The sequence below is a fragment of the Salmo salar genome, chromosome 09, assembly GCF_965601325.2.
Source record: "Salmo salar chromosome 09, fSalSal1, whole genome shotgun sequence".
Classification (NCBI taxonomy): domain Eukaryota; kingdom Metazoa; phylum Chordata; class Actinopteri; order Salmoniformes; family Salmonidae; genus Salmo; species Salmo salar.
Window position 1 is genome coordinate 111,686,999 of NC_138299.1, and position 16,447 is coordinate 111,703,445.

Below are 16,447 nucleotides of genomic sequence, written 5' to 3' on the forward strand. Positions count from 1 at the left end.
GCAGAGTCCCAACACCTTACCACTGCTACACCTGGCTTTCAGCGGAGCCTTGTCTGGCAGCCAAACACTTCATTCAGCCTCATTTACTGCCTTTTAAAAAAACATACCTGATATGGCTGACTTGCTTAAACAAATGTGGTTTCTGCTGAAAATTGAGATGTAAAAACTATGGCATAAGGCTACGACAAGCGAATAAGAGGCAATCCGAAATTTCGATTAAGACATTAATGAGCGAGCGACAACGGACGTAGTCAATATAACTATTTGTTTAGCACTTTTGAAATGTACAGCGACAGAATTCAGAACATGGGCCATTCTTACAGTGTTCTCTCTATACAACAAGTCAGAACCATAGAATAAATAAAGGGGGCATATAAACACAAAATGAAAGCTCTTACAATATTCAATGATTACATTTCTCTAAAACAGGTTATAGGCTACATGTGCACTACCAAGTTAGAACAGAATGCGAAATTAAGAGGTGAAAATAGACTAAATTATTAAGGTGAGGCACATTAAATGCTGTTTAATTTGACACGTCAAATAACACAATTCTATTATAGAATGTTGTGTGTGCTGAATTTGCACGTGCCAAGTGCCACCACTGCTATCAGTAGCACTGTCAAAAGTGTAAAAATAAAGTTGGCAAACAAGCACACACCGGCCACGAACGATGTGTTTACAATACCGTGTTAGTGAAAATAGACCAAATTATTAGGGTGAGGCACATGGGCTACTAACAGCTTACTACACAACATACACTTAGTATTACTTTCTTAGCTACGGTATACATATCTCCCTGGCATATTACATCATAAAATACATTTTGGACTCACCTTGTGAAGGTGGTGCGGCGGTCCCTTGTGGCCAAATTTTGTCATGAAACTTTGTCATCATGCCGCCGCGAATTGAGAGCTTCGAGAAACTCCATAGTCCATAACAGTTCAGCATTATATACAGACAGTAAAAGGATGTTCAACATTGTTCAACATATAACATTAAAATTATACGTTGCTACACTGCTGTAAAACCACCAATCAGATATAATCAGGGTTCTTCTCTCTGCTGTAAAACCACCAATCAGATAACATCTGAACACATCTCAGTTCTGCAACTCAGCAGTCTGTCTGTCTGTCTGCCTGCCTGCCTATCCCTATATATGTCTGTCTGTCTGCCTGCCTATCCCTATATCTGTCTGTCTGCCTGCCTGTCCTAGGTCAGACTCACACACCTTTCCTTTCTAATCTCACACACGCTGCCCAGCCAAACACCTGGGGTGGCAGGTAGCCTAGTGGTTATAGCGTTGGGCCAGTAACCGAAAGGTTGCTGGATTGAATCCCGAGCTGACAAGGTAAAACAATCTGTTGTTCTGCCCCTGAACAAGGCAGTTCCCCGGTAGGCTGTCAGTGTAAATAAGAATTTGTTCTTAACTGACTTGGCTAGTTAAATTAAAAAAAATACAAACCTATTGGTTTACTAACACTGTGTGGGCCAGTAACCAAAAGCATTGCTCCCTAGGTGTTGACATATTTATAGCCTTAGACATGTGATCTCTGCTCAGACACTTTACCTGCTGCTGCTGAGGAAGAAGTTGTGTTCAAGTTTAAACAGTGACTGAGGGATGGCATTATCAAACAGTAGACTAAGGGTTTCCTATTGAAGTCAGAAGACCTCTTTCAAAAGGGAGCCCTGCAGCTCAATCAATGGGTAACTATAAAGTAACTCATTTAATACCATTCAGTAATCAGAGGTTTGTTCATATATACAGAGAGTTTCTTACCGTAACCTACAGACTGTTGCCTGACAGATGATAGAACCTGCTTCTCTGCTTCAGCCTCAGAGTACTGCTGCTGAGGGACACACTGATACAATCAGACAACTTCTGCTGCACCTCCTACCTAGGTCTCTCTCTCTTCCACTTCCTCTCTCGGACTCTCTCTCTCACATACACCTTCTCTCTCTTACTCTCTCTTTCCCTTTCTCCCTCTCTTATTCTCTCTCGCTCTCTTACTCTCTTAATATTTATCTTACCCTCTCCCTCTTTCTCTTACTCTCTCTATCTTACTCTCCCTTACTCGCTCTCTGACTCTCCCTCTCTTACACATACCTTTTCTCTCTCTCTCCCTCCCTCTCTATGAGTTTGTAGCTTCAACCCCTGCATCACACACACACACACACTAACTGATTAATGGACTGCTGAATGTATATGTCTTTCTCTTGCTTTGTTTGCTCTTTTCCATATTATGTCTATCTCTGATAAGATACCCAGGAAAGGGTTGAAAATAGCCCATATTAATATATGTAGCCTTAGAAATAATGTTCATGAAATCAATAACTTGCTAACATCAGATAACATTCATATATTAGTCATTTCTGAGACTCACTTAGATAATTAATTTGATGATACAGCAGTAGTAATGCAAGGAAATAAAATGGAAGCAGCAGCCAACAGTATCATGACACATGGTGAGACCCAGATGCAGACATGGGAGGCAGATGTTTGGAGTATTACAATATTTATTAATCCAATGGGGGTAAGGCAAGAGAATGGTCGTGGACAGGCGAAAGGTCAAAACCAGTTCAGAATCAAAAAGGTACCGAAGGGCAGGCAGAATCAAGGTCAGGGCAGGCAGGATGACCAGGCAGACGGGAAAGTAGTCCAGAGTCAGGCAGGGGTCAAAACCAGGAAGACTATCAAAAAGAGAATAGCAAAAGGAGTACGGGAAAAACACGCTGGTTGACTTGACTAACATACAAGACGAACTGGCACAGAGAGACAGGAAACATAGGGATAAATACACTGGAACAGAGATGGAAACTGCTCGGCATCCAACCGTAAGGTACTACAGAGGCTAGTGCGTATGTCCCAGTGGATCACTGCTTCCTGATGTTGGGTTCTAGTTTGAAATACTTGTATGAGGAATATATATGTTGGGGCCAATGGAGGTTGGAAAAGAACCAGGAGCCTAAAAGTTACTAAGTAAGGGAAAAGGAAATCACATGGTTGAGGTCACAGATAAGGATAGCTGTGGATTAGTGAGGAATGGGGGCTGAGGTCAGGTCAGGTCACTGATAAGGGTGGATAGCTGTGGATTAGTGAGGAATGGGGGCCGAGGTCAGGTCACTGATAAGGGTGGATAGCTGTGGATTAGTGAGGAATGGGGGCCGAGGTCAGGTCAGGTCACTGATAAGGGTGGATAGCTGTGGATTAGTGAGGAATGGGGGCCGAGGTCAGGTAACTGATAAGGGTGGATAGCTGTGGATTAGTGAGGAATGGGGACCGAGGTCAGGTCACTGATAAGGGTGGATAGCTGTGGATTAGTGAGGAATGGCGGCCAAGGTCAGGTCAGGTCACTGATAAGGGTGGATAGCTGTGGATTAGTGAGGAATGGGGGCCGAGGTCAGGTCACTGATAAGGGTGGATAGCTGTGGATTAGTGAGGAATGGGGGCCGAGGTCAGGTCAGGTCACAGATAAGGGTGGATAGCTGTGGATTAGTGAGGAATGGGGGCCGAGGTCAGATCACATGAAGGGAGAAAGAACACACACACACATCACATTTTGTCACACACACACATCACTTAAGTTTCTGCCTAGCAACGGAGATGTATTGGCTGTCTAGATTTGCAAGGAGTTGACTCCGCCCAGTGGAGGGTATAAATATAATTGATGTGGTTAGAGCGTTGGGCCAGTAACAGCTGTTTGACCCAGTGGGTGAATAAACTTGGTTTGAGATTTGACCAGTAGTCCGTTGAGTTCTAAATAAGCAGAGTAAGAACTGACACTGCCATCCAGGACCTCTATACCAGGCGGTGTCAGCAGGAAGGCCCAACAAATAATCAAATACTCCAGCCACCTAAGTCATAGACTATTCTCTCTGCTACTACACGGCAAGCGGTACCAGAGCTCCAAGTCTAGGTCCAAAAAGGCTCCTTAACAGCTTCTACCGCAAAGCCATAAGAACTGCTGAACAATTAAAATCGCCACCCGGACTATTTACATTGACCCCATCCCCCTTTCTTTTTACACTGCCGCTACTCACTTTACCGCTACCTACATGTACAAATTAACTCGACTAACCTGTAATCCGCACATTGACTAACCTGCACCCCCTGTATACAGTAGAGCTTAGTTATTGTTATTTTATTGTCTTACTTTTTAAGTACATTTTTTACTTTAGCTTATTTAGTAAATATTTTCTTAACTCTATTTCTTGAACTGCATTGTTGGTTAAGGGGTTGTAATTAATCATTTCTAGGTAAGAACACCTGTTGTGTTTGACAAATACAATTTGATTTGATTTGCAGTTAATGCACTTTGCCTTTGTCGGACAGTGTTGTTGTTGACATGGTGTTGTGCTCCTACTTACCTTCTGGCCGTGTCCGGGTACAACACAACCTTCTGGCCTGGCCTGGTACAACACAACCTTCTGGCCTGGTCCGGGTACAACACAACCTTCTGGCTTGGCCTGATACAACACAACCTTCTGGCCTTGTACAACACAACATTCTGGCCTTGAACAACACAACATTCTGGCCTTGAACAACACAACATTCTGGCCTGGTCCGGGTAAAACACAACATTCTGGCCTGGTCCGGGTACAACACAACCTTCTGGCCTGGTCCTGGAGAAACACAACCTTCTGGCCTGGTTTAGGTACAACACAAACTTCTGGCCTGGGACAACACAACTTTCTGGCCTGGTCTGGGTACAACACAACCTTTTGGCCTGGTCCGGGTACAACACAACCTTCTGGCCTGGCCTGGTACAACACCACTTTCTGGCCTGGTCTGTGTACAACACAACCTTCTGACTTGGTACAATATAACCTTCTGCCCTGGTCTGGGTACAACACAACCTTCTGGCCTGGTCTGGGTACAACAACCTTCTGGCCTGGTCTGGGTACACAAACCTCTGGCCTTGAACAACACAACATTCTGGCCTGGTCTGTATAGAACACAACCTTCTGGCCTGGTCTGGGATAAACACAACATTCTGGCCTGGTCTGGGTACAACACATCCTTCTGGCCTGGTCTGGGTACAACACATCCTTCTGGCCTGGTCTGGGTACAACACATCCTTCTGGCCTGGTCTGGGTACAACACATCCTTCTGGCCTGGTCTGGGTACAACACATCCTTCTGGCCTGGTCTGGGTACAACACATCCTTCTGGCCTGGTCTGGGTACAACACAACATTCTGACCTGGTACAACACAACCTTCTGACCTTGTAAAACACAACCTTCTGGCCTTGTAAAACACAACATTCTGGCCTTGTAAAACACAACATTCTGGCCTTGTAAAACACAACATTCTGGCCTTGTAAAACACAACATTCTGGCCTTGTAAAACACAACATTCTGGCCTTGTCTGTGTTCAACACAACCTTCTGGCCTGGGTACAACACAACCTTCTGGCCTGGCCTGGTACAACACAACCTTCTGGCCTGCTTCAATACAACCTTCTGGCCTTCTACAACACAAACTTCTGGTACAACACAACCTTCTGGCCTGGTCCGGGTATAACATAATCTTCTGACCTGGTACAACACAACCTTCTGACCTGGTACAGGGGAACCTTCTGACCTGGTCTGGTACAGCACAACCTTCTGGCCTGGTCTGGTACAGCGCAACCTTCTGGCCTGGTCCTGTACAGCTCAACCTTCTGGCCTGGTCCGGGTACAGGGCAACCTTCTGTCCTGGCCTGGGTACAGCACAACCTTCTGGCCTGGTCCAGGTAGAGCACAACCTTTTGGCCTGGGCTTGGTACAACACAACCTGGCCTGGTTCTGGCCTGGTCCGGGTATAACATAATCTTCTGACCTGGTACAACACAACCTTCTGACCTGGTACAACACAACCTTCTGGCCTGTTCTGGTACAGCACAATCTTCTGGCCTGGTCTGGTACAGCGCAACCTTCTGGCCGTGTCCGGGTACAGCGCAACCTTCTGGCCGTGTCCGGGTACAGCGCAACCTTCTGGCCAGGTCCGGGTACAGCATAACCTTCTGGCCTGGTCTGTTACAACACAACCTTCTGTCCTGGTCTTTTACAACACAACCTTCTGGCCTGGTATGTTACAACACAACCATCTGGCCTGGTCCGGGTACAACACAACCTTCTGGCCTGGTCCGGGTACAACACAACTTTCTGGCCTGGGCTGGAATTCAAGTGGTTAGAAGGACATTTCATCTTTGTCTCTTTCTCTTAATGAGTTGCTGTGTGTTGGCTACAGTAGTTAGAGGATTTTAGCTAATGGAGTAGCAGATACAGAGGAAATGAGAAACCAGATTAAAGTTTCCTGTAGAGGAAAAGTGTAATTCAGTTACAACTCAGTTTTACAGAGAGACTATTATACCGTTATACCCCCCAGGGAGGGGGAGGTGGGGAGAGAGAGCCTTAACACTCAGGCTGACTGGCACCCAGGACAAACATCAACATTACAGTAATGAGCATTATTATACTAACATCATTAGTGTATAAGTGGTTTACTCCATCGGAAGTCTGTGTGTAGTTATAGGTATGGGAGATTCTCAATTGTACAAAAGTCTGTCCTCTTCTCGACTCCTCCATCCTCTCTCCTCCCTTACCTGGAAACGTGGTCGAGTGGTCGAGGAGAGTTTTATTTAGTTAGTAGGCGAACAGAGTATTCTTGCCTCCTCCTGGCAAGGAAGCACAAGAATATGAGTCCTTCGCCGTGGAGTTTTTGAAAACCCATTATGAATCAGCTGCTGTTTACTCGGAAGAGAAAAGCATATACCTATTGAAATCATCCACTACTTGTCCTTTATCTGAACATATTAAACCATCCACTACTTATCCTTTATCTAAACATATTAAAACATACACTACTTATCCTTTATTTGAACATATTTAACCATGCACTACTTATCCTTTATCTGAATATATTAAACCATACACTACGTATCCTTTATCTGAACATATTTAACTAGCTACATTTCTTTTGACTACTTAACACATTTATTTTGGGATTCCATCCCTGTAGATGTAATTTACATGATGATGAGCGAGTGAGGAAGGAAAGTCTAATTAACTGCCATCCCTGAATGACCTCTCCTAGGCTGGGATTCAGTACCGTCATTTATTTATCATCTCTGAATATGACCTCTCCTAGGCTGGGATTCAGTACCGTCATTTATTTATCATCTCTGAATATGACCTCTCCTAGGTTGGGATTCAGTACCGTCATTTATTTATCATCTCTGAATATGACCTCTCCTAGGCTGGGATTCAGTACCATTTGCGTTAGTTAAATTTGTTGCAGCGTGCTTGACATTAAAAGGCTATTTCGAATTGAGCCGACATCCACAATGGTTATCGTGAAAGCCATCTCCACGAAAGTCAGGGAAAATGCCTTTAAAATGCGTATTGTCATTGTCCAGTGCGCTGTGCTATGAATTGAATCCTAGCCCAGCCTCTCCATGTTCAGACTAGCTGGTCACTACAGAGCGTTGTTTATTGGAAGTCATTATGATTCTACTGAAAATCTTTGTTGTCATTCCAGTAGCTCTCTGTAAGGATAGAGCTGAGAGCTCTCTGGTCTCTAGTCTCTCCTATACATCACTCCCTGTTAGGATAGAGATGTACCTCTCTGGTCTCTCCTACCCATCACTCCCTGTTAGGATAGAGATGTACCTCTCTGGTCTCTCTTACCCATCACTCCCTGTTAGGATAGAGATTTACCTCTCTGATCTCTCCTCCCCATCACTCATTGTTAGGATAGAGCTGAGAGCTCTCTGGTCTCTCCTCCCCATCACTCCCTGTTAGGATAGAGATGTACCTCTCTGGTCTCTCCTTCCCATCACTAACTGTTAGGATAGAGCTGAGAGCTCTCTGGTCTCTCCTACCCATCACTCCCTGTGTGGAAAGAGATGTATATTGTAATCTTAATACACTCCTTACATTTTGTATGAAATTGCACTTATTCAGCTTTCTTGCTTGTAAATAGACTTGCTATTGTGATGTTGTTTTTTAATATTTGATTTCGTCTGTAAGTATTGTGATGTTGTTTAATATTTGATTTCGTCTGTAAGTATTGTGATGTTTTTTAATATTTGATTTCTTCTGTAAGCATTGTGATGTTGTTTTTTAATATTTGATTTCAATTGTAAGTATTGTGATTGCTGGAAAATGAATTTCCACATTGCGGACATGAATCTTAATCATGTTAATGCAAGACACATAGTCACATCATATACAGTGGGGGAAAAAAGCATTTGATCCCCTGCTTATTTTGTACGTTTGCCCACTGACAAAGAAAGGATCAGTCTATAATTGTAATGGTAGGTTTATTTGAACAATGAGAGACAGAATAACAACTAAATTATCCAGAAAAACGCATGTCAAACATGTTATAAATTGATTTGCATTTTAATGAGGGAAATAAGTATTTGACCCCCTCTCAATCATAAAGATTTCTGGCTCCCAGGTGTCTTTTATACAGGTAACGAGCTGAGATTAGGAGCACACTCTTAAAGGGAGTGCTCCTAACCGCAGCTTGTTACCTGTATTAAAAGACACATGTCCACAGTAGCCAATCAATCAGATTCCAAACTCTCCACCATGGCCAAGACCAAGAGCTCTCCAAGGATGTCAGGGACAAGATTGTAGACCTACACAAGGCTGGAATGGGCTACAAGTCCATCGCCAAGCAGCTTGGTGACAAGGTGACAACATTTGGTGCGATTATTCGCAAATAGAAGAAACACAAAAGAACTGTCAATATCCCTCGGCCTGGGGCTCCATGCAAGATCTCACCTCGTGGAGTTGCAATGATCATAAGAACGGTGAGGAATCAGCCCAGAACTACACGGGAGGATCTTGTCAATGATCTCAAGGCAGCTGGGACCATAATCACGAAGAAAACAATTGGTAACACACTACGCCGTGAAGGACTGAAATCCTGCAGCGCCGGCAAGGTCCCCCTGCTCAAAAATACATATACAGGCCCATCTGAAGTCTACCAATGAACATCTGAATGACTCAGAGGACAACTGGTGAAAGCGTTGTGGTCAGATGAGACCAAAATGGAGCTCTTTGACATCAACTCAACGTGTTTGGAGGAGGAATGCTGCCTATGACCCCAATAACACCATCTCCACCGTCAAACATGGAGGTGGAAACATTATGCTTTGGCGGTGTTTTTCTGCTAAGGGGACAGGACAACTTCACTGCATCAAAGGGACGATGGACGGGGCCATGTACCGTCAAATCTTGGGTGAAAACCTCCTCTCAGACAGGGCATTGAAAATGGCTCGTGGATGGGTATTCCAGCATGACAATGACCCAAAACACACGGCCAAGGCAACAAAGGAGTGGCTCAAGAAGAAGCACATTAAGGTCCTGGAGTGGCCTAGCCAGTCTCCAGACCTTAATCCCATAGAAAATCTGTGGAGGGTGCTGAAGGTTCGAGTTGCCAAACGTCAGCCTCGAAACCTTAATGACTTGGAGAAGATCTGCAAAGAGGAGTGGGACAAAATCCCTCCTGAGATGTGTGCAAACCTGGTGGCCAACTACAACAAACGTCTGACTTCTGTGATTGCCAACAAGGGTTTTGCCACCAAGTACTAAGTCATGTTTTGCAGAGGGGTCAAATACTTATTTCCCTCATTAAAATGCAAATCATTTTATAACATTTTTGACATACGTTTATCTGGATATTTTTGTTGTTATTCTGTCTCTCACTGTTCAAATAAACCTACTATTAAAATTATAGACTGATCATTTCTTTGTAAGTGGGCAAACACACAAAATCAGCAGGGGATCAAATACTTTTTCCCCCCACTGTACACTTTTAAGCACAACATATTCGTTCTGTTGTACTCAAATTCAGAGAGTCTAAAGTCTTTCTCCCCTGACCTGCAGGAATGAAACATTCTAATTCATAAACAAAACATCAGAGTTGACGGTACTGTACAAATTAGAGTGAACCAACAGGACTGACAGGTATCATCTTCATTAACTTTAGTAAGTTAACATGTTTCATGTTTAAACAGTGTAATGAAAGGAGTTCCATGGTATTGACATGGTATTGACTGAGGAGCTATCTATCCATAAAGGAAGCAGCAGCCTTGAGCAGGATTCATATTACATTGAGAAACAGAAAGACATACGTGCAGACAAAAAGAAATGCAGAACGAGCCACAAACAGACCAGAACTATATAAACATCAACTTTGGCTGTTAAGATAAGAGATATGTGATCGAGTCTGTATGTCTGTCTGCTAACTAACTTCCTGTGGCTTGACACACAAACCAACAAAGCACTTTCTTAGACAGACGCGACAAACGGACAGACAGTGTGTTGTGTAGGTGGCAGAGGAGTGTCAGGCTCTAAAGAAAACAGCAGAATGTTACTGTCTAAAAACAACAGCAGAATATTACTGGAGTCTAAAGACAACAGCAGAATATTACTGGAGTCTAAAGACTACAGCAGAATATTACTGGAGTCTAAAGACTACAGCAGAATATTACTGGAGTCTAAAGACTACAGCAGAATATTACTGGAGTCTAAAGACTACAGCAGAATAATACTGGAGTCTAAAGACTACAGCAGAATAATACTGGAGTCTAAAGACTACAGCAGAATAATACTGGAGTCTAAAGACAACAGCAGAATAATACTGGAGTCTAAAGACAACAACAGAATACTACTGTCTAAAGACAACAGCCGAATGTTTCTGCAGTCTAAAGACAACAGCACGAATATTACTGTAGACTAAAGACAACAGCAGAATATTACTGTAGACTAAAGACAACAGCAGAATATTACTGTAGACTAAAGACAACAGCAGAATATTACTGTAGACTAAAGACAACAGCAGAATATTACTGTAGACTAAAGACAACAGCAGAATATTACTGTAGACTAAAGACAACAGCAGAATATTACTGTAGACTAAAGACAACAGCAGAATATTACTGTAGACTAAAGACAACAGCAGAATATTACTGTAGACTAAAGACAACAGCATAATATTACTGTAGACTAAAGACAACAGCATAATATTACTGTAGACTAAAGACAACAGCAGAATATTACTGGAGTCAAAAGACAACTGCAGAATGTTACTGTCTAAAGACAACTGCAGAATGTTACTGTCTAAAGACAGCAGCAGAATGTTACTGTCTAAAGACAGCAGCAGAATGTTACTGTCTAAAGACAACAGCAGAATATTACTGGAGTCTTCAGACAACAGCAGAATATTACTGGAGTCTTTAGACAACAGCAGAATATTACTGGAGTCTAAAGACAACAGCAGAATATTACTGGAGTCTAAAGACAACAGCAGAATATTACTGGAGTCTAAAGACAACAGAATAATATTACTGGAGTCTAAAGACAACAGCAGAATGTTACTGTCTGAAGACAACAGCAGAATATTACTGTCTAAAGACAACAGGGAATATTACTGGAGTCTAAAGACAATAGCAGAATATTACTGGAGTCTAAAGACAATAGCAGAATATTACTGGAGTCTAAAGACAAAGCAGAATATTACTGGAGTCTAAAGACAACAGCAGAATGTTACTGGAGTCTAAAGACAACAGCAGAATATTACTGGAGTCAAAAGACAAGAGCAGAATATTACTGACTAAAGACAAGAGCAGATTGTTACTGTGTCTAAAGACAACAGCAGAATATTACTGTCTAAAGACAACAGCAAAATGTTACTGTCTAAAGACAACAGCAGAATGTTACTGTCTAAAGACAACAGCAGAATGTTACTGTCTAAAGACAACAGCAGAATGTTACTGTCTAAAGACAACAGCAGAATGTTACTGTCTAAAGACAACAGCAGAATGTTACTGTCTAAAGACAACAGCAGAATGTTACTGTCTAAAGACAACAGCAGAATGTTACTGTCTAAAGACAACAGCAGAATATTACTGTCTAAAGACAACAGCAGAATGTTACTGTCTAAAGACAACAGAATAATATCACTGGAGTCGTTAGACAACAGCAGAATATTACTGTCTGAAGAAAACAGCAGAATATTACTGGAGAATAAAGACAACAGCAGAATATTAGTGTCTAAAGACAACAGCAAAATATTACTGGAGTCTAAAGACAACAGCAAAATATTACTGGAGTCTAAAGACAACAGCAATAATATTACTGGAGTCTAAAGACAACAGCAAAATATTACTGTCTAAAGACAGAATAATATTACTGGAGTCTAACGACAACAGCAGAATATTACTGGAGTCTAACGACAACAGCAGAATATTACTGGAGTCTAAATACAACAGCAGAATATTACTGGAGTCAAAAGACAACAGCAGAATGTTACTGGAGTCAAAAGACAACAGCAGAATGTTACTGTCTAAAGACAACAGCAGAATGTTACTGTCTAAAGACAACAGCAGAATGTTACTGTCTAAAGACAACAGCAGAATGTTACTGTCTAAAGACAACAGCAGAATATTACTGTAAAGACAGCAGCAGAATATTACTGGAGTCTAAAGACAGCAGCAGAATATTACTGGAGTCTAAAGACAGCAGCAGAATATTACTGGAGTCTAAAGACAGCAGCAGAATATTACTGGAGTCTAAAGACAGCAGCAGAATATTACTGTCTGAAGACATCAGCAGAATATTACTGTATAAAGAAAACAGCAGCATATTACTGGAGAATAAAGACAACAGCAGAATATTACTATAGTCTAAAGACAACAGCAGAATGTTACTGGAGTCTAAAGACAACAGCAGAATGTTACTGTCTAACGACAACAGCAGAATATTACTGGAGTCTAAAGACAACAGCAGAATGTTACTGTCTAAAGACAACAGCAGAATATTACTGTCTAAAGACAACAGCAGAATATTACTGTCTAAAGACAACAGCAGAATGTTACTGTCTAAAGACAACAGAATAATATCACTGGAGTCGTTAGACAACAGCAGAATATTACTGTCTGAAGAAAACAGCAGAATATTACTGGAGAATAAAGACAACAGCAAAATATTACTGGAGTCCAAGACAACAGCAAAATATTACTGTCTAAAGACAGAATAATATTACTGGAGTCTAAAGACAACAGCAGAATATTACTGGAGTCTAACGACAACAGCAGAATATTACTGGAGTCTAAATACAACAGCAGACTGTTACTGGGGTCTAAAGACAACAGCAGACTGTTACTGGAGTCTAAAGACAACAGCAGACTGTTACTGGAGTCTAAAGACAACAGCAGACTGTTACTGGAGTCTAAAGACAACAGCAGACTGTTACTGGAGTCTAAAGACATCACCAGAATATTACTGTCTAAAGACAACAGCAGAATATTACTGTCTAAAGAAAACAGCAGAATATTACTGGAGAATAAAGACAACAGGGAATATTACTGGAGTCTTTAGACAACAGCAGCATATTACTGGAGTCTAAAGACAACAGCAGCATATTACTGGAGTCTAAAGACAACAGCAGAATATTACTGGAGTCTAAAGACAACAGCAGAATATTACTGGAGTCTAAAGACAGCAGCAGAATATTACTGGAGTCTAAAGACAGCAGCAGAATGTTACTGTCTCAAGACAGCAGCAGAATGTTACTGTCTAAAGACAACAGCAGCATATTACTGGAGTCTAAAGACAACAGCAGCATATTACTGGAGTCTAAAGACAACAGCAGCATATTACTGTCTGAAGACAACAGCAGAATATTACTGGAGTCTAAAGACAACAGCAGAATATTACTGGAGTCGTATAGACTACAGCAGAATATTACTGGAGTCTATAGACTACAGCAGACTGTTACTGGAGTCTAAAGACATCACCAGAATATTACTGGGTCTAAAGACAACCGCAGAATATTACTGTCTAAAGACAACAGCAGCATATCACTGTCTAAAGACAACAGCAGCATATCACTGTCGTCTAAAGACAACAGCAGCATATCACTGTCGTCTAAAGACAACAGCAGAATATCACTGTCGTCTAACGACAACAGCAGAATATTACTGTCGTCTAACGACAACAGCAGAATATTACTGTCGTCTAACGACAACAGCAGAATATTACTGTCGTCTAACGACAACAGCAGAATATTACTGTCGTCTAACGACAACAGCAGAATATTACTGCTAAAGACAACAGCAGAATATTACTGCTAAAGACAACAGCAGAATATTACTGCTAAAGACAACAGCAGAATATTACTGCTAAAGACAACAGCAGAATATTACTGCTAAAGACAACAGCAGAATATTACTGTCTAAAGACAACAGCAGAATATTACTGTCTGAAGACAACAGCACAATATAACTGTCTGAAGACATCAGCAGAATATAACTGTCTGAAGACATCAGCAGAATATTACTGGAGTCTAAAGACAACAGCAGAATATTACTGTCTAAAGACAACAGCAGAATATTACTGTCTAAAGAAAACAGCAGAATATTACTGGAGAATAAAGACAACAGGGAATATTACTGGAGTCTTTAGACAACAGCAGCATATTACTGGAGTCTAAAGACAAAAGCAGAATATTACTGGAGTCTAAAGACAACAGCAGAATATTACTGGAGTCTAAAGACAACAGCAGAATATTACTGGAGTCTAAAAGACAACAGCAGAATGTTACTGTCTAAAGACAACAGCAGAATGTTACTGTCTAAAGACAACAGCAGAATGTTACTGTCTAAAGACAACAGCAGAATGTTACTGTCTAAAGACAACAGCAGAATGTTACTGTCTAAAGACAACCGCAGAATGTTACTGTCTAAAGACAACCGCAGAATGTTACTGTCTAAAGACAACCGCAGAATGTTACTGTCTAAAGACAACCGCAGAATGTTACTGTCTAAAGACAACCGCAGAATGTTACTGTCTAAAGACAACAGCAGAATGTTACTGTCTAAAGACAACAGCAGAATGTTACTGTCTAAAGACAACAGCAGAATGTTACTGTCTAAAGACAACAGCAGAATGTTACTGTCTAAAGACAACAGCAGAATATTACTGTAAAGACAGCAGCAGAATATTACTGGAGTCTAAAGACAGCAGCAGAATATTACTGGAGTCTAAAGACAGCAGCAGAATATTACTGGAGTCTATAGACAACAGCAGAATATTACTGTCTGAAGACATCAGCAGAATATTACTGTCTAATGAAAACAGCAGCATATTACTGGAGAATAACGACAACAGCAGAATATTACTGAAGTCTAAAGACAACAGCAGAATGTTACTGGAATCTAAAGACAACAGCAGAATATTACTGTCTAAAGACAACAGAATAATATTACTGGAGTCTTTAAACAACAGCAGACTGTTACTGGAGTCTAAAGACAACAGCAGAATGTTACTGTCTAACGACAACAGCAGACTGTTACTGGAGTCTAAAGACAACAGCAGAATATTACTGGAGTCTAAAGACAAAGGCAGAATATTACTGTCTAAAGAAAACAGCAGAATATTACTGGAGAATAAAGACAACAGGGAATATTACTGGAGTCTTTAGACAACAGCAGCATATTACTGGAGTCTTTAGACAACAGCAGCATATTACTGGAGTCTAAAGACAACAGCAGAATATTACTGGAGTCTAAAGACAGCAGCAGAATATTACTGGAGTCTAAAGACAGCAGCAGAATATTACTGGAGTCTAAAGACAGCAGCAGAATATTACTGGAGTCTAAAGACAGCAGCAGAATATTACTGGAGTCTAAAGACAGCAGCAGAATGTTACTGTCTAAAGACAGCAGCAGAATGTTACTGTCTAAAGACAACAGCAGAATATTACTGGAGAATAAAGACAACAGGGAATATTACTGGAGTCTTTAGACAACAGCAGCATATTACTGGAGTCTTTAGACAACAGCAGCATATTACTGGAGTCTAAAGACAACAGCAGAATTTTACTGGAGTCTAAAGACAGCAGCAGAATATTCCTGGAGTCTAAAGACAGCAGCAGAATATTACTGGAGTCTAAAGACAGCAGCAGAATATTACTGGAGTCTAAAGACAGCAGCAGAATGTTACTGTCTAAAGACAGCAGCAGAATGTTACTGTCTAAAGACAACAGCAGAATATTACTGTCTGAGGACAACAGCAGAATATTACTGTCTGAAGACAACAGCAGAATATTACTGGAGTCTATAGACAACAGCAGAATATTACTGGAGTCTATAGACAACAGCAGCATATTACTGGAGTCGTTAGACAACAGCAGAATATTACTGGAGTCGTTAGACAATAGCAGCATATCACTGGAGTCGTAAAGACAATAGCAGAATATTACTGTCGTCTAAAGACAACAGCAGAATATTACTGTCGTCTAAAGACAACAGCAGAATATTACTGTCGTCTAAAGACAACAGCAGAATATTACTGTCGTCTAACGACAACAGCAGAATATTACTGTCGTCTAACGACAACAGCAGAATATTACTGTCGTCTAACGACAACAGCAGAATATTACTGTCTGA

At 41.3% G+C, this 16,447-nt stretch overlaps 1 protein-coding gene across 1 annotated transcript in view; it reads right to left on the reverse strand.

Annotated features, from left to right (window-relative positions):
- Nucleotides 1-1,994, reverse strand: part of LOC106583733 (cysteinyl leukotriene receptor 1) — a 43,048-nt gene extending 41,054 nt beyond the window's left edge. Inside the window, exon 1 of the mRNA XM_045724289.2 lies at nucleotides 1,781-1,994. The gene's annotated coding sequence lies outside the window, so the exon portion shown is untranslated. The remainder of the gene's footprint in view (nucleotides 1-1,780) is intronic.
- Nucleotides 1,995-16,447: the final 14,453 nt, after the last annotated feature.